The following is a 2,885-nucleotide window of genomic DNA, read 5'->3' on the forward strand; positions in this document are numbered from 1 at the left end:
TGGCTCACATATATATACAATGGAATATTACTCAGCCATAAAAAAGAACAAAATAGTTCCATCTGCAGACATGTGGATGAATCTAGAGATTGTCATATGGAGTGAATTCCATATCACTTATGTGTGAAATTATAAAAATGGTACAGATGAACTTATTTGGAAAGCAGAAATAGAATCACAGATGTGGAGAACATACTTATGGTTGCTTAAGGTGGGAAAAAGATTTGAGATGAATTGAGAGACTGACATTGACATATATACACTACTATGTATAAAATAGATAATCAATGAGAACCTACTTCATAGCACAGGGAATTCTACTCAATGCTCTGTGGTGCCCTAAATTGGAAGGAAATCAAAAAAAGATTGGACATAATGTATACATGTAACTGATTCACTTTGCTGCATAGCAGAAACTAACACAACACTGTAAAGCAATAATAATCCAAAAAAATTAATAAAGGAATAACAAGAATATCGCTAACATTTATTTTTAATTTTTTATCCCATATATATAACATCAGTGTGTTATTAAAGAAATGCAACACACATTGGCAACTTGTAACACTTTCTCTGTATAACAGTCAGACATTAAAGAAAAGGCAGTTATCAGCATTCTTGAAACTGGTAAAAGCAAATATTTTATTTATTGCTATCAAGAGGGCAATTGTGAGAGAAAACTTATGTGCATATCAGGAATGACTCTTATCTGTATTGTTAACTTAGCTATATTTTTAATAATTCCATTTAGAATAATTACCTCTGCATTTGCATGTGATATTATAAACACTGTTTCAAAATGATTTTTGTGGATTGATGACTACACAAAGCTCACTGTACAAAAGCTGTTCATCTAAATATTTTTTAAAATTATAAATAGGTTTTGTTCTTGAGTTTTGGGCTTCCCAGGTGCCACGGTGGTAAACAATCAGCCTGCCAACGCAGGAGATGCAGGAGACATGGGTTAGACGTCTGGGTTGGGAAAATTCCCTAGGGGAAGAAATGACAAACCTCTCTAGCATTCTTCCTTGGAAAATATCATAGGACGAGCCTGGTGGGCTGAGTCCACTGAATTGCAAAGAGTCAGACATGATTTAACTACTGAAATCTCACACATATATTCTTGAATTCCACAACACATTGGCATGTTCTCATAAGTACTGCAGTAAAGGAAACTATTCAACCTCTTTGCAATATTCAGTTCAGTTCAGTCACTCAGTCATGTCCAACTTTGTGACCCCATGGACTGCAGCACACCAGACTTCCCTGTCCATCACCAACTCCCAGGAACCTATTCAAACTCACGTCTGTCACATTGGCGATGCCATCCAACCATCTCATCTGCTGTCATCCCCTTCTTCTCTTGCCTTCAATCTTTCTCAGCATCAGGATCTTTACAAATGGTCAGTTCTTCACATCAGGTGGCCAAAGTATTGGAGTTTCAGCTTCAACATCAGTCCTTCCAATGAACACTTAGGACTGATTTCCTTTAGAATGGACTGGTTGGATCTCCTTGCAGTCCAAGGGAATCTCAAGAGTTTTCTCCAACACCACAGTTCAAAAGCATCAATTCTTCAGTGATCAGCTTTCTTTATAGCCCAACTCTCACATCCATTTATGACTACTGGAAAATACATAACTTTGACTAGACATATTTATTGCCAAAGTATTCTCTCTGCTTTTTAATATGCTGTCTATGTTGGTCATAGCTTTTCTTCGAAGGAGCAAACGTCATTTAATTTCATAGCTGCAGTCATCATTTGTAGTGATTTTGGAGCCCGCCCCCTACACACACCAAAAAAAAAAAAAAAAGTCTCTCACTGTTTCCATTGTTTCCCCACCTATTTGCAATGAAGTGATGGGACTGGATGCCATGACCTTGAATGTTGAGTTTTAAGCCAACTTTTTCAATCTCCTCTTTCAATTTCATCAAGAGGCCTTTTAGTTCTTCTTCAGTTTCTGCCATAAGGGTGGTGTCATCTGCATATCTGAGGTTATTGACATTTTTCCCAGCAATCTTGATTCCAGCTTGTATTTCATCCAGCCCACATTTCTCATGGTATACTCTGCATATAAGTTAAATAAGCAGGGTGACAATATACAGCCTTGACATACTCTTTTCCCAATTTAGAACCAGTCTGTTGTTCCATGTCCAGTCTATCTGTTGCTTCTTGACCTGCATATGCATTTATCAGAAGACAGGTCAGATGTTCTGGTATTCCTATCTCTTTAAGAATTTTCCACAGTTTGTTGTGATCCATGAAGTCAAAGGCTTTGGCATAGTCAATAAAGCAAAAGTAGATATTTTTCTGGAACTCTCTTGCTTTTTCGATGATCCAATAGATGTTAGCAATTTGATCTTTGGTTCCTCAGCCTTTTTAAAATCCAGTTTGAACATCTGGAAGTTCAAGGTTCATGTACCATTGAAGCCTGGCTTGGAAAATCTTGAGCATTACTTTTTTAGCATGTAGATGAATGCAATTGTGTGGTAGTTTGAACATTCATTGGCATTGCCTTTCTTTGGGATTAGAAATAAAACTGATGTTTTCCAGTCCTGTGGCCACTGCTGAGTTTTCCAAATTTGCTGGCATATTGAGTGCAGCACTTTCACAGCATCATCTTTTAAGATTTCAAATAGCTCAGCTGGAATTCCATTACCTCCACTAGCTTTGTTCATAGTGATGCTTCCTAGGCCCACTTGACTTCACACTCCAGGATGTCTGGCTCTAGGGGAGTGATCACACCATCATGATTATCTGGGTCATGAAGATCTTTTTTGTACAGTTCTTCTGTGTATTCTTGTCATGTCTTCTTAATATATTTTGCTTTTGATTGGGCCAAACCATTTCTGTCCTTTACTGGGCCCATCTTTGCCTGAAATGTTC

The sequence above is a fragment of the Budorcas taxicolor genome, chromosome 6 (genome assembly GCF_023091745.1).
Source record: "Budorcas taxicolor isolate Tak-1 chromosome 6, Takin1.1, whole genome shotgun sequence".
NCBI lineage: Eukaryota > Metazoa > Chordata > Mammalia > Artiodactyla > Bovidae > Budorcas > Budorcas taxicolor.